Source organism: Podarcis cretensis, assembly GCF_951804945.1.
Source record: "Podarcis cretensis genome assembly, chromosome: 14".
Lineage (NCBI taxonomy): Eukaryota > Metazoa > Chordata > Lepidosauria > Squamata > Lacertidae > Podarcis > Podarcis cretensis.
Genome location: NC_137183.1, coordinates 24,461,867 through 24,478,092, shown reverse-complemented (window position 1 = coordinate 24,478,092; position 16,226 = coordinate 24,461,867). Strand labels below are relative to the sequence as shown.

At 43.0% G+C, this 16,226-nt stretch overlaps 1 long non-coding RNA gene across 11 annotated transcripts in view; it reads right to left on the bottom strand.

The window, feature by feature from the left end:
• LOC307203526 overlaps positions 1–16,226 on the bottom strand; it is a 65,085-nt gene that overhangs the window by 44,190 nt on the left and 4,669 nt on the right. The window lies entirely within an intron of this gene.

Below are 16,226 nucleotides of genomic sequence, written 5' to 3'. Positions count from 1 at the left end.
AACTGGCATCGTTATTTGTTTTATATAAGTAGATTATCTTCATCAACAAGACTTCACATCATGAAGTAGCCAAGACCACAATCCTGAACACACTTACTCAGAAGTAACCCCCCCAGGAAACTGTTAGATCTATTTCCGAAAGTAATTATGCATGAGATTGTACTGCATGGTGATGAGAGGTGAACCAGAAAGTTCCTCCTCCATTTGTTGTCTGTGACATCAACTTACTAGGATATGCTTCATATGCTTTGTTGTTAGCATACAATGGCCTCAACAACTTGGGACCAAGACTTCTTGCGTGAAACCAGCCTGCCCTCCAGTCATCTTCTCAATCTACAGAGAAGATAGTAGATGGCTCAGTGGTAGAGCATCTGCTTTGCAGGCAGAAGGTCGCAGGTTCAATTCCCTGCATCTCCAGATAGGTCTGGGAGAGAACCTTGCCTGAAACCCTGAAGACCCTTTGCCAGTCAATGTTGACAACACTGAGCTAGTTTGGCCAGTTGTCTGATTTGGCATAAAGCCGTTTCCCGTGATCCTGTGTTCCAATCCCACTTTTCTTCAACAGAACCCAAGGTGCCACACAAGGGAGTCCCTAGGTAATCACTTATCTAAGAACTGATATGACCCAGGCAAACCTTAGCTTCAGCAAAGTAGAATGATCATAATACAAAGCTGACCATTTTACTTCTCTCAGGGAAAACTGTACTTTGATGCTTGTTTTAAATGTGTTTTAGTGTACTGTATTTTAACTATTGCTTTTAACTAGTTTGTTTTTCTAACTTTGTATTTTATTATGATTTTCTTAAAAAAAATAATAATTGTAAGCTGCCTTGAAGACCAACGTGGGAGAAAGGGGGATATAAATACACTTACTTAAATCATTAATAAAGGTGGCTACATCATACGATGTGAGACGTTGTTAATTGATCAAATAAATAAGCAGAATGGGCTTTAGTTCAGCCACTCTTCCCCAACCTGGTGCCTTCCAGATGTTTTAGAATACCGCTTTCCTCTGCCCCAACAAACACAGCTCTGGGGCTGGTGGGAGTTGTAGTCCAAACATCTGGAGGCCACCAGGTTGGGGGAAGTTGACTGTCACCCTTCCAAATGATATGCTTCTCTCCTCCAACGCATTTCTAAGATCACTTAAGCTAGCTTTCCTGCTTCTGATCTTTTAACCACCTCATCATGCCTATGGAGGTGCCTGAAAATTTTTATACATAAATGCATTGTTACACAAAAGTGTAAAAGCCCACGTTGCACCTATTGGGTTGATTTTGAAGCAGCTTGTCTGGTTGCCATAAGAACCTTCTGGTACATACAATATATGTCTTGGCAGGCTGCAAGATTCGCCCACTACATTTTATACAGATCCGACATTTATACAGAGTAGGGTGGAAGCAACATTCAGTGAAGGCCTGTGGCTCGGTGACAGAACAGGAGCTTTGCACCCAAAAGGTCCCAGGTCTGATGTCCAAAATCTCCAGGTAGGAGACTGGAAAAGATTCATTTGGGGATTCAAGGAGAGCTGATTCTGGTGTGTGGGGAGATTAGCCTGCCAAGATGTAGCTGAACTACAACTCTCATCAACCCTGGCCGTTCCCCATGTTGATGGGAATTGTAGTTCAGTGACATCTGGAAGATCAGAGGTTCCTCACACCTGGAGTATACAGTACCAAGCTAGATGGACAAACTGTTTGACCAGCAAATAATACAGCCTCCTGACTTCTTGAGGAAGGGCTATAGCTCAGTGGTAAAGCATGTGCTTTACATGCATAAGGTCCCAGATAGAACCCCAAGGATCTTCAGGAAGACCAGGCAATGTCCCCTGCCTGAAACCCTGGAGAGATGCTGACAGTCAGTGTGGACAGTACTGAACTAGATGGGCCAATGATCTGACTGGGTGTAAGGCAGTCTCCTTATGTTCCTATCATTCCTGCTTTGCAGATGGAAAAGTCAGGTTCAAAAGCAATGAACTCTCCAACAAACTCAGGCTGAGCAGAAATGATGGTCAATGTTTCCACTATAGGACCTTATTTCCCTGGCACTAACTATTGTGTTTCCCTCCCACTGCGGACACATAGAATGCCATCTCAAACTTGGTCCCCTTCTTCCCCTCAAACCCGTTTTTCTGAATCACATTAAAGATCTGAATGACCTTACTGTAGGTGGCAAGTTTAAATGTACCATATTAATAACTTCTTATCTGAGATAAATTAAGTCCTTGTGTGTCAAAAGCACTCTGCTCTGGATTACCTACAAGAGAAGTATTTATTGAATAAATGTTAGATCCAATTTCATTTTAATGTGACTGACAGGAGGCTTCAGCCTTTGCAAATGAGATAAAAACACACACTCAAACCTGCGACTGTATTGCAACTTTACACCTAACTTGTCCATTTCTATTATTGTCCCCTTTTTTAGAACGGGGGGGGGGGGGGGCATTGAAAGGGATTTGGTGGTGGACAGCATTTTTTTTTTTCTTATTCTTATTCTGAAGAGCAAAGGGAGAGATAGAAAGCAACAACAAGAAGGGGAAAAAGGCTGGCATTCAGCCTAAAGAGAAATCATTGAAACAAATTAATCCTATGCTGTTTAAATTGACATGGTAATCCATCATCAGCAAAGCAAACTCTGAAAGCAATCTAGAATCGGCAGTCTTCTTTCACTGCCCCTGAAGGCACAAAGGCAGATAGTAGAAAGGAGAGAGAGAGAGAGAGAGAGAGAGAGAGAGAGAGAGAGAGAGAGTGCGGGGAGAAATATCATAAAAGTTAGCAACGCCTTGAGAAGGGGGGGGACAGCCGGTGTTTCTCCTGCCCTCCAGTCACAGCTTTGCCTCCCACCCACCCCAAAAAATTAATCCCACAATAAATACGCCACTCAATAAATTCTCTATAATCGCCCATCCTTGCTTCTGAAATTTTTATTTTTCTCTGTTGAGTTGCCTTCAACTGCAGATCACAGAAATCTTTGTGCTTTTTCTAATTTGATGTGTAGGAGCATAACAAACAAACAAACACTACCTCTTCAACAAAATATGAGAAGGGGGGGGCAGAATGTGATCCTCTTTCTGAAAATGGCTGGGAGAGACCTAGATGTTGTCAAAGTGGTCACCTGGCTTAGCCAGAAGTTTTCAGACAGCCGTTTGGGGAATCCAGAGGTTGCTCTGAATCTTATTAAGGGACCCTACAATAAGTAGCTCAGGGAGCAAAGATTAGCAAAGACAAAGCTTATTTGCTCCTACTAAAGATGCAGGAGGAGACTGTTCTGTTTGCATCACCACTCTGGTCACTTAGGTTGATAAAGAGGTCCCAAACTCCTGGGCTGCACCCTAGAACAGGAAGGGCCCCCTATATTCTCTGGAGACACTCCGTTCTAGTCTATAGGTTATTTTCTATATGCATGGACCACCACAGACTCTGGTAGCAAGGGACTTTCCCAGTGTATTTTTTAAAATGTATTTTTATTAAAGATTTCTTGGTTCACAAAAGTATGTGCAATGTCTCTTTTTGCAAGTTACATTTTCTACAGATCAGTTTCATTTGTTGAGACATTAGTGTTACATTAGGAAGAAAAGGGGGAAAGAGGTGGAGGGGGCCATGGTGAGTGGGGGTGGAGTCGGGTGGCAATGTTTCTATTTTACTTAATGTGTGGGGTTTTGTGTCAGTGTCGCTTGTGCGGGTTCTCTTTACTATTCACTTGTGTTCCTTTGGTGGTGAGAGAGGTTGGGGTTCGCCTAGGGTGTGGTTGTTTGTGATTGGCTGTGGTGAACTTTGTTTTCATGTGTGAGTGGGGTGGGTGTTTTTTAATCAGGTTAGCCATATTGATCTGTATGCTTTTGGTGGATTCTTGTCGTTGTCTTGTTGAGCTGTGTATGTGATAAAGGGGGGGGGCATACCAGGGTGAAAGCATCCTCTTCCATTTGAGGGACTCTTCCAGTTAAGAAGTCCATGAACTTGGGTGAAATATCAGGTACATAGAATCATAGACTTGCAGAGTTGTAAGATATCCCAAGGTTCATCTAGCTAGTACAACCCTCTGAAAAAACACTACAAACACATACTGTACTAACATATCACCTGCATATGCACAAGCCCTAAAAGGCTTTGAATGAAGGTACCCAGAGAGTCGTGTACACATGTGAGTTTTCCAGATCATTAAGAGGTTATTCAGAAAGAATGGAGTGAGATGGACATCAGTGAAGAGAATGGAGTTTTTGGTTGTGGTGCATAAGCTCTGGAACACCCTTCCCTTGACTTGCCATCAGGGTAAGAGCCATAGTTCAGTGATAAAGCATTGTCCTTGCCCCCAGAATGTCCCAATTTCCAAGCCCAGCATTGTCAGGTAGGGCTGTGAATACTCTCTGTTTGAAACAGTGGAGAACCACTGCCAGTCAGTGTTGATACTAATAAGCTAGATGGACCAATAGGATGACTCCGAATAAAGCAGTTTCCTATGGCACCATCACTTTTACAAAGAATCTGAAAACAGCACTCCTTCTTCTCTGCTGCTTTTAGCAGGCTTTGATGCTTCTTTTAGTTTTGGGTGTGTTTAGGTTCCATTTTGATATATATGCTTGTTTGCTGGCTCATGAAGCCCTGTGGTTTACCAATGGGATGTTACTGGTTTAAAATAAATTAATAGGATCTGAAAACACAACGCAAGGACCATAGCATTAAAATTGAAAGATCTCTCCTTTCTTGCAACTTACAAACCGTCATTGTTGGCATCATAGAATTTTCCTTATGAATGAAATTATAAGACAAGTTTTGCTGATTCAAATTTGGTTGACCCAGCAGAGAATGGATGAAGACTTACTAGACCAGGTAGCCATGAAATGTCATAGAAATGAAATAGTGTTTCAGCTTATGAGGGAAAAGTTCTCTCCCATATGGCTTAGGAAACCTCAGTTAACCAGTCAGTAAAATGTATGTTGCTGAATACATCAAGTGATAGCCAATATATGTAGACCACTGAAATTGATGGACAAATCTAACTTAGGTTCATTAACTTCAGTGGATCTACTCTGATTAGAACTTAAATTGTCTCCATTTTAAGTATGCCAAAGGGTGCTCGTCAACAACTTTGAAAACAAAACCCTCTATTCTGAGGCTGTATACAGAGTTCAGGAAATGTTTGAGACTTTCCCTGCAATGGCAAAGAATTTTGAAGTCCATAATATGATCCATACTTAACATATGCCCTGTTTTTTAATTTAGCAGGGGTATAGTTTCTTCTTTTTGTTATTTAGAGGGGGGGTTTATGTGTCACAGAAACACATGAGCTCCCTTATCAAAATGACTGCATTGTTGCCCTGAAACTTAAAACTATTAAAAGTATTATAATAATAAAAGTAAAACTCCCTGCCCTTTGACCCCTAGCCTCTATTTCAAAAACAGACGTGCTCTAAGATTATGTGGCTGTGAGCTTGTCAATTTCCTCTTCTATATGAAAACCCAAAAAGATGAAAATACAGATGCTTGAAGTGGGCCAAAATTAGGATGATTTTTTTAAAGTGATAAATTACAGGAGCTTGGGGGGGGTGTAAACACTACATTATGGCAAAACCATACCCTGATCATCTACAATGTACACCATGACAGAAGCATGTGACTTTCAAGTAATGTAAAAAAAATCCCTCCCCCGGCCCCAAAAATTATGATGTCCTTTAAAATTGGACAAGCTTCATAAGAGAGAGAGGGAGAGGGAGAGAGAGAGAGAGAGACTTTAAAATCACAGAACTGTACTAAACACAAACATGGTTGTAAAATAGGTTGAAATGTGGTTGCCATAACAAGGTGGATATATTTAAATGTAACCTTTAAACAAAAATAGTTGCAGTGGATGAAAAATGGCAAACTTTGCAAGATCAACTTTCAGAATGCAAGATGCAGGTGTTTAATTACCAAATGTACAAATGTTATTGTGAGTTCTCCTTCTTAAGTCTCAGGGAGACTCAGTGCTGGGCATCATGCACCCATACAAGTGCAGTAGAGGCGCAAAAGAATGTTGTGTTCTGCTAAATAAATAGATCTCTGGAAATACACCTTAGAATACAGAATCTAAAGCAATGAATGAAACGGTGAAAGAGTGGGATAGAGAGGTGTTATCGATGAGATTATTTTAACCAAGTGTGTATGTGCTTTAACTGGAATATTGGTTTAATTGGTAGATTAATTAACTAAAGTAGAGGCCAGTTTTGATCATTAAGGACACAGGTTAAAGTTAAGTATTTATTTTAGCCTATTTTGATTCTATTCTGTCCCCATAACAGGGAAGGGGGGGTGGAAGGAAATGATTATAACACTGAAAATTTCTTCACACTTCTTTCAGTAAGTCAAAATGGGACCCCTTGACTTTTTTTGGTAACATGCCAATGTACTTCATTGATCAATCAATTAGCTAGTGAAAAGGCAACTTATTAATTGACTCAATTTTTTAATTGGTTGACAGCCTGTATATAACACAGTACATACATACAGCTACATTGATCCTTTGGCATAGAGGAAGTTGATTTTGGTAGTATTATTAGGTGGGGGGTGATCATAAGGAAAGATGCCTATGAGAGGTGTTTAAAACTTCATTTTTCACAAAAATGTATTTTGCAACTTTCACAACAAGCTTATCTGACAAACACAGATACCATTTTCATGGTTTCTGGTACTTCACAGCTGCTTTTTTCAGTTGCGATCTAACTCTTAAATGTGATGTGATCTTCATTCCATTTACCCCACTTAAACAGGCAAGATTATGAAAATAAATGTTTGCTTATTTTATTTTTAGAACAGCAACACAGAAAATAATATTTGATACCAAACTTAGTGTCATCATTGGGAAGAGGAATGAGACAAGTAAAAGTCAATTTGAGAGCAGGGGGGCAGATGGGCAAACAAGTAGAGTTTAAACATCCCCTTTTAGACAAGTATTCAACTGTTGTTTGAGAGCAGTTCGTCTTAACTCATTTTAGGAGACACCATCTTAAAGGGGCACTTAAAATCTTTGCAAGGAAATCCTAGGCTCTTGCAGGCAAGAGGATCAAGGGTGCGCTAATAATTACAAGGCTCGTTAATATGTGGTGGGTTTTGTGGGTTGCTGTTTTTTCTATCTGTTAAAGTCATATGGGTTCTCGACTGAGAGCTTCTCCTTTATGCTTCAGCCCATAGATCAGTTCAGGTTTATAGTGTGATCCAAATGCCAGTTCTTTGTTTAGATAAACCTTAACATAGGGCCTGGAAACTAATAAAATGTCACATTGAATTAATTTGAGCTCCCATTTGTTTAACATTGGCTTGCAATATAGATACATGCAGAGAAGTCTAAAGTGATTCTGTTTTGTTGTTTTTTAAGGGATGTGATTTTTTTAAAGCCCTTGTTTTGCATGTTTGGGGGCAATTTTGTTCCTTAGTTTGGGAATATGCTTCAAAAAAAAACCCCACCAGAAATGACTCCACAAAATTTCCTTGTTGTCAGGTTATTGAAAATATTTGTTATGGGAAAGGAAAGGAAAGGAAAGGAAAGGAAAGAAGAGGTTTCTGTAATCTGGGTTATTTTAATTTTTTCCCCAAAAACTGGCATTTTCAGTTGAATGAAAACATTTGGAAACTGTTTCATTGTTACTAGTCCTTGGAATGCCTGTGTCAAAAATAACAGGAAGCTATCAAAATAATTTGACTATGCCTTTAGTATATATGGATCTCACTTGTCAACATATTTATTTATTTGAACATGCATTCATTTCTTTATAGTTGGTCTCTTTTTCAGATGGGAGAGAAAACCATTAAAATAGGAATATGATGGCTCCTGTACAATGATTTTTGTGTGTGTGCATTATAGAACCTGCTGGCTTGAAACATGCAACTTGTTTTTTTAATGAAATGGCAATCAAGGAATCAATTCAGAATATAAGAACAGTTAAAATATTCTAAAATTATGGCTCAGAACAGATAGATGTTTACAGTTTCTCTCTCTCTCTTTCACACACACACACCTTCAATGTAGAGGAGGCAGTGATGCTTAAAAGGTTCAAACCAAAAAAAATATTCCAGCAGTTGATTTGTCCCTTTTACATAAAGAAAAATTTTCCCTTCCTCCTAAGGCTAAATCATTTTTTGGACCAGGGCTTCCTGGGGGGGGGTGCATCCATTGCTGCAGCTATGTTAACTGTAGAGGTCAACTTTCCTGCTTCCTTTAAAATTCACATTTTTGTCTGCTTATTTTGCACGATGAGCCTCTTTATCAATCTTACGAACAGGATTGTGAGGTGTGTGTTTTGTTGTGTGTTCTTAAGTACATCTTGTACTGGAAGTGTCTATCTGCACATTTAGATATTATATGAGTGCACAGTTCACCTGCAAACACATACATGTATATTTGTACGTATTTTATACATATGCATGTTTACCATGCATGCACACATACATTTCTACTGCATGCTAGTTATATCTGTGCAGACTTCCTGTGTGTGAAAGGTTGCTTGTGACTGTCCTCTTGTAAAAGTACTTGCCATCTTTGGCTACCAACTCATTAAAGGGTTGCTTCTGATTTTACATGATTCATCAACAAATTAACTGATTGCAATACATACCAATGTGCAGCAATAAATGTGAATCACTCCAGATGGGTAACATGAAGGTGGCCTGTGAATTAAGATGTATTTTCTCCTTTCTTTCTCAGCTATAGGATGCAGAGAGTTCATATTGTGGGGCCCAATTCCACCATCATCACCCCTAACCTCTTAGAAGGAATTTCAGGAAACAAGAGATGTGCTTAGATCGCTTCACAGAACATCTCTCTCTCTCTCTCTCTTCTTTTCACAGCTCCAATTAAAATCCACATTTTGAAATTTTTGATTAGGGAATGCATCTATAACTGGCAGCAGTTAATTGATGGGGAAGCTACGACCCTGTGCACATTCTGGGGGTGAGGGGAGTACTTTGGAGCCTAGTGGGACTTACTTTCGAGGAAACGTGCATAGGATTGGGCTGCCCTGTTTTAAATTCTGCTTTAACTTAATAATAAATGTTGTTGTTTTCTCTTTCCAGACATTTAAACTAGACTCCAAGAATCAGGTGGGGAACACACACACAAACCCCAAATAAAACCCTGCAGATATTAGACCCACTATCTACCATAGCTTTCCCCCTTTCTATTTTATTATTTTATTTCAAACATTACCTACCTCGTAGTCACACCTCCGTCCTCCACCCCGCTTTAAATTTGGGTTTCAACCTCGGTTCTGTGCTGGGGCAGCAAGAGTTAATGAAACCCAGCTGCTCCCGACCTTTGAGGTCAAACTTTTCCTATCTCTAATCTAACGAATTAGTCAAAGAGGGGAATGGACGGTGCGCACCCCCTTTTTTCTTTTTTTCTTGTGGGTTTTTTAACACAAAAAAATTAATGTTGGACTGTTAAGAACTGTAGAATTTAAACCAACCAGCATTGTAGACTCTGAAAAAGTAGCCATTAAAAAATATCGAGGTAAATTTGACTCCCCACCCCACCCCCTGATGTGGTGATGGAGATCATTTGTATGGGGGGGGGAGTTTAGCTCAAGGTCTACGGAAAGGCTTCTCCCCCCCCTTTCGATTCATGTAGCCAGTTAGTTGACCCGCCCCCCTCCAGCTTCTTAACTCTAATGTCTACCCGAAGGGAAGTGCGGCGGGGGGGGGGTCTCTCTCTTACAAACGCCTCCTCAGCCAAACTGCCCCACTTTGAGAGAACTTTCCTTGGAAATAAGTTGACTTTCTGAAAGAACTGCCGTGTGAAGACTCGGTTCAACCTTTCTATCCCTTCGGAAAACGTGTGTTTGTGCTTGGGGGTTGAGGTTTGGGTTTTTTACAAGATCTCCGCCTGTTCTCCCTCTGTACATTTCAGCTCCTGCTACCTTTCCGTGAGCTGAAATGACGACACCCCAGGAGTGGAAAGAGAAGCAAACATCTCTCTCTTCAAGTTGTCGAGGTGTGCGTTTATTAAGATCCTTCTTTTGAAAGGAGCACACACGCACCAACTCCCATCCCACATCCCAGCCATCTTATCAGTTCCACAACCTTCTGTCTCCCGGACACAGCCATTCTCGTGGAAAGGGGAGTGCAAATGTACTGGGGCAAAATGAGAAAAGTTCAACCAAGGCACAAGCTTTAAACGCCCCTCTTCTCCAAATCGATCTGAATCGCTCCATTTACTGCGCCCGCCTCCCCACCCTAACCAGCGGAATAGTCGGACATCAAATGGACCCCCAGGAGTTGACAATCCCAGCCCCTGGGCTTCTCTGACATGTTTGGGTGACGGTCTCTCTCACAAACACAAACCCCTTATATTTTATCCACACGTAGATACCCTCCAAGTACCATCGTAACGTGCCATAAACACGGTTAATAACTGGGGAGAGGGGGGGAATTAAACACATGCAATTGCTTGCTTCGTAGAGGGTTAATTGAGAAATCCTTCAGGTTTTCTTTCGCCTTCCTCGAGCTAAGAGGGACTCTTTCGCGGGTGGAGATGGGGGAGGCGTTGGGGGAATCCGGGTAAGGAAATGTGTGCCAGCATTTTACAGTCCTGGTTCGATTTCATTCTTCTATCCATCCCGTCCCGCCCCACCGTGCCTGAAAATCTCCGGCCGTCGCGTCCAGACTCCTCTTTCTTTGAGTTGCGCTCTCCTTCTTTCCCCTTAACCTGGGATTAGCAAATATAAGAAATTCACAGCTCGCTTGCGCTCTCTCGCTCCCCCCACACCCGTGACACTCCGGGAGCTCCTAATCACTCCGTATCGATTTCGCTAACTCTTTTCATCCCGCTGAAGACACATCTTAAAACACTCCTGCTTAGAATGTGTTCTTTGCTTTATACACACTAATAAAATGATTTGCCCCCCTCTCTCCCTTTCCACTCCGCTCTCCGCGCAGTAAAAAAAAAGGGGGGGAGGAAGAAAGAGAAGGAGGGGAGGGAGGGAAAAATCGTTCGGGTAACCTGACTGTTTGTGTGTGATCGGTAAATATTTAGCCTGGTGATACCTCTAGCGTCTCCTCTGGATCAATAGAGCTAGCCCAGTCTCAAAGGGAGGGGGGCTGTCCAAGAGGTGAGGTCTGCCTTAGACGTCTCCTTCTCTTATAGCGCAGGGACAGCAGGGAGGGAGGGAGAGATTGCCCCCCACCAATCCTACGTGCGGCTCCTTGGAAATAAGTCTGCTGGCTTTATTGCGCCTGAAATGCGCGCGGCGCAGGAGCGCAATCGGGAAAAGAGCGCGGCGAGGGGCTCAGACCCTGATACTTTCCGCCTCTCTCTTTCTTCCACTCCATTTCCTGCTCTCGACACGAAAATTGTTCTCCTCTCTCTCTGTCGATTCTCCCCCTCCGGCCTCCTTTTAAAAAAACAAACAAACAAAAAAAAACAAACCTAAACTTTCGGCAAAAGAGCGCGCAAGTTACGCTCCCGCAGTGGGAACAAAACTCTCTGAAATCGCCGCGCTTGCCAAATTGAAGGCGCAGCGGCCGAGGGGGGGGGGGATTCTATCTGAACAATTTCTCTCTCACACAGAGAGAGGGGTATTTTATATATAATTCTGAGCACGCCAAGTTAAATTTATAGGAGGCGTTTTCGAAACTTCCACTTAAGTTCCACCTACAATGGGCAAGGAATCGCGGGTATCAAAAATACCATTCATGCTGGGATAGACAGACAGGCAGTCCCTATCTATCTATCTATCTATCTATCTATTCCCCTTATAGGAGTCAGGAACCTGGGCGTGTTTCAATCGAAGTCACCCCCTCATTCCCGCTGGATTCCTTGGGAATAATCCCCCCAGATCACCTTCCCGGATCTGCAGCCTCACAGTGACTTTCATGCCCAGTGAAGTAAATAATGGACGGGATGGGGGGGGGGGGGTGGCTCAGCACTGGAGTGCGAGTGGGGTCGCATCGCGGTTTTTCCGTATAAATGGTTTCCCGTTGTGATCCAGGTGCGGGCCGAGGAAGCACTTCCTCGAGGTAAAATATGACCCCTGGCTCCACAGAGCTCTAAAGCGTTTACCCCTGAAATGCAGACGTGCAATAAAAGTACACGTGTCCTTCAGATGCGTGCAGTATGGATCCATCTCTTTAGTCGCATCTGTCGCTCGTTCTCCACATCCGTCCATCAGTCATGCTCCCTCTCTCTTTCACGCACCGATAAATATGCCCACCTTTTCTTTGACCTCATCTAGGGAGACCGATTCAACTATTGCCTTCCCAAGAAGGAAGAAGAAATCGCCTTAAAACGATTGCCCCGCCGCCGCCTGTTTAGGATAAGAATGAATAAGACGCTCCAGTAAAGCAGGAAAATTGTTAGGCCAGTTTGTTCACACGACAGGACAGGCACATGTTGTGGCCAGGGAGGATCTTAGGGTAAAAGGCTCGTTCTATGTCTGAACAGGCCTTTCCCTGCCCTTCCAAGCATAGGGAAACACCTGGGAGACCTATAGCTTTGGTGTTGCTGGGAATGGGACCCAAAGGGTTCGTGTGAACGCGGCGAAATTAATCTAGAGTGTATCTCTAAAAACAGACAGGCGATCTAGTCAACGCTAAGACGCTTTCGCGTCCTGTTAGAGAAAAGCACAATGAAAGAAAGGCATCTTGAAGCTGCAGTCCTTTACCCGCTTACCTGGGAGTAAATCCCATTTAATTCAGCGAGCTTGACTAGGCAAGTATAAGATTGCTCTCACGATTTCTATTAAGGCGCCTGCAGCGCATTCCCTTGAATGGGGTTCATTCCCACATAAGAAGTGTGCATGGGACTGCAACATGAACATGCTGTTAAATTTGTTTGGATCATGCCCACTCGGTGTATCTTTCACTACGGGGGAGCGGGAGCGTAGTATTTCTGTGTTGTTGGGTTGATAATATATATCATAGTCATCTGTGTCTCTCTCCGGTAAGGATAGGCACGGAGTCTCCCAGCTGACAGATGTTTGTCTGGAATAACATAAGGACGTGAGCGTCTAAAACAAACATAAATAAACGTATAGGTGCCTGCAGTTCTTAGAGCCGTCGTATAATTATAGAGACGATGCTTTCCACGCAGTTAGGTTTTCTTCCACCGCCACCCCAGAACATGGTCGTGAGAATGCGTAACTTCCAGTGCCTTTAGGGGTAGGAGGGGGTAGGGAACCCAATTATTCCCCAAGAAAAAAAAATGAACAAGCAAACACTCATCCTCAAATTTCTCCTTCGGAAGGCCTTTTTGGGCTGCGAAACCGACACCTTCCTTTCTCACCGAGAGACCTGCAGCCCGATCCTATGCGCGGTAACTCTGAAGTAAGCCCCCGGGGTGTTCAAATAGGCTAGAAATACAAAGGGCATGTTTCTTAAGAACTTGAGTACGTGCCGAGATTCTGCGGGTTCCCTCTTTAAAAATAAATAAATAAATATCCTGCTCCAGCCAGGTAAAATAGGAATTGGGGGGGGGGGGGAGTGAAGAGAACTAAAGCACCGTCTTCTGTCAATGTCTGGATGTTTAAAAGGAGCCCTTTCCTCCCTCCCTCCCCCCCCCAAAAAAACCCTTTTGCTAATAAGGAAAAGTAGAAAAACGCTTCCTCGCAGAATATATCTTTATACTAATGCATATTAAATTGCCCTGTCTTGACTGGGCATATCAAACAATTTAATTAGAGGGCTTTCTACCCAAAGGAAGAAGAAAAGAGGGTGTGGAAGAGGTGTATGTGCGTGTGTTTGTGCATTTGTGTGAGTGCCAGTGTAGAATCTGCCCAGCATTTTATTGTATTTAGCAGGAATACAGGCAGAAAATGTAGCACAAGTTTGTGTCTGAAAGAGCACCTCCATGCCCATTGAAAGGCACTGATCCGAAAAGACAGAGAGGACAAGAAAAATCGATTGCCCGGGACCTTCTTCGTCCCTTTCATACCATTCAAACACCCCCTCCCACTATTCCCCCTAAGACAAAAAAAAAAACCCTCAGCCAGTTCCTTGGAAAAACTGGAGTGTGGGGTGAGAGAGAGAGAGAGAGAGAGAGAGAGAGAGGACAGAGAGGATCTTAAACGCAATACTTTGGTGCTTCCATCTTATGTGACTGGGATTTTAAAGTGTGTGTGTGTGTGTGTGTGTGTGTGTGTGTGTGTGTGTGTGTTTGTGAAATCCGATTCATGCTTTGTTCTGCTTTTTGGGTAAGGAGGGGCAGGAGCATTCACTCTGGGTGTAGGGAAACCGGCATGCTTTTTTAGGGTTAAAATAGTCTTCACCTCTGACCTCTCCATAGCAAAGCCTCAGATATCCTCATAACTTCAGTCAAACTTTGGAAAGGCTGATCTGCAAGGAGGCAGGAGGGGGGTGGATAATGCTGAGGCTGGAGACTGAATCCATTTGTAGCTGGTGGAATTCTCTTCTTTAAACGCCCCCCACCCGCCCCAAATCTTTCCTCTCCGCTTTCCCTTCTTCTCACAACACAGAAGGGGAGACGTGTGTCTGAAGGATTTCTGAAAGGGACATCCTTTGAAAGGTATTGATAATTATATCAGCAGCGAAAACAAGAGGAACTGTAATTCTCTTACATACAAGCAGAGAGAGAGAGAGAGAGAGAGAGAGAGAGAGAGAGAGAGAGAGACTCTAAGAAGAATTAAATATAGTTTTGGGGGGTTCCTCTTTTGGGAAGATTGGCCTGGGTCGAAGGATTTAGGGGTGCGTTTTGATAGAAGGTGCCCCCACCAGAACCATCATCAAAATCCATCCGACTGGGATGAGTCTCAATCTTTCGAAGGCATTCCCAGGAAAGTTTTTTTTTTTTACAGGCCTATAATCTAAGGTCATTAATGACCTGTAGAAAATGAGTCACCTTCCCCCCCCCGTCCCCGTCCCCCCTGATCAATACCCTGTCTTTCCTCTCCCCCCACCCTCACCAAGCAAACCTCCTCGGTGGACGTAATTAAACTTGCTTCTCTAGTTTTTCATCATTGTTTGAGGTGGGCCAAACCCATTTGTAAATTTCATTAGCCCTGTAAACATGCAATTAACGCTGGAGGAGGTGGTGGAGTTAATTGCAGAAGCATCTTTTAAAGGCCGGGAGTGGGGAATCTAAGAAATTAGCAGAAGGAAAGGAAAGGTATGATCCTTTTGTCACCTGTGACATTTATTCACAGTACGGTTTTTTCCCAGGTACCTTCGGTGATATTGCACGCACACACGCACATTCCCCTCTCTTTATTAAATTAAGTGCATCCCCCATATATTTTTCTTCTTCTTTTTGTAAAAGCTCAGATAGGTAAACGAAATTTGTGGCCGCTTGTAATTTTTAAACAACAACAACAATCTGTACAGACTGAATCCCTCCCACCCACACTTTGTGCAAAATTAAGAACAATTCTATGGGCAACCCCAGAAGCAGTTTTCGGGGGAGACTTCAAAAGGTGCTCTTTTCCTTCCCATTGTGGTGGTGGGGGTGTCTGTATTAACACAAGGGGAGGTTATCTTTGTTGGTATTTTTGTTTTATTTAAATTAGCACCAAGTCTGACAAGCACATAAAGGACCTCAGATATCTGTGGGTCGCTTTAAACGCTCCAAATCGAGGGGATCCCATGATAGAGAGTGAAGGAGAAAAGTGGCGAGGGAGGGGGGAGGAAGTTCCGGATTTATAACTCTTCGAACTTTTTGCCCCAGCTCATTCTGTTTCGCCCAAGACCCCACCCCCAATCCATTTGGTGGGGGTTTTTTAAATATACCTCTCTTTTCCTTCATTGCCTGAAAAGCTAATACTCTCTGAAGTCCTACTAACCCCGATTTCTGATGACTTTCCGCTTTGGAAGTCCATCTCTACCAATACGTGCATTAATTTGGAAAGCGCATTCCTCTCTCTCTCTCTCTCTCTCTCTCTCTCTCTCTCCTCTTTTCCAATCGGGGGAGGGGTGTGTGTGTGTCTGTGTGTGTTCCAAAGTGTCGTCTTTCCAGCCCCAAACAAGGTGCAACGAGGCATTCTTCCTTCTAAGGAATGAGAAGATAGATATCTGCTACCTTAACGTTTGGGTGGGGGCTCTTTCCTCCCCCCCCCCTTTTTTTTCTTAAAGGCGAGGCGCGCATTCTTCAACCGCTGTGAAGCAAACTCCCCCTCGGACCCGCTCTGTTTAAACTTAAGAGTGTGCATATATAGGATATTATTATTATTGTCATTTCTCCTCCCTGCCGCCTGTTCCAAGGCTCCACGCTCAAAATACACAGGGGGGCAAAACACATTCCTTTATAGATTGAGA